Below are 246 nucleotides of genomic sequence, written 5' to 3'. Positions count from 1 at the left end.
GGGGGCGAGTCTCTGCCGCCGGGCGCTGCGGGCTGGCGGCATCGCTGGGGGTCGTGGGTTTCGGGAAGGATGTGTGATGGCCCCGAGTGGTGAGAAACGGCGCGCTCGTGGGTCTGGGGGTGTTTCCTTGGGATGTAGAAATGGCGGAATGTTAGAGGTCCCGATGTGTTTTTGCTGCTGGGTCGTGTTGGAAGGGTTCGGCGCGTTTGGAGGTAGAGAATCGCCTGTCGCGTGACATGCCTTTCG

Source organism: Acanthisitta chloris, unplaced genomic scaffold, assembly GCF_000695815.1.
Source record: "Acanthisitta chloris isolate BGI_N310 unplaced genomic scaffold, ASM69581v1 scaffold13012, whole genome shotgun sequence".
In the NCBI taxonomy this organism is placed as follows: domain Eukaryota; kingdom Metazoa; phylum Chordata; class Aves; order Passeriformes; family Acanthisittidae; genus Acanthisitta; species Acanthisitta chloris.
This window is presented reverse-complemented; position numbering follows the sequence as displayed.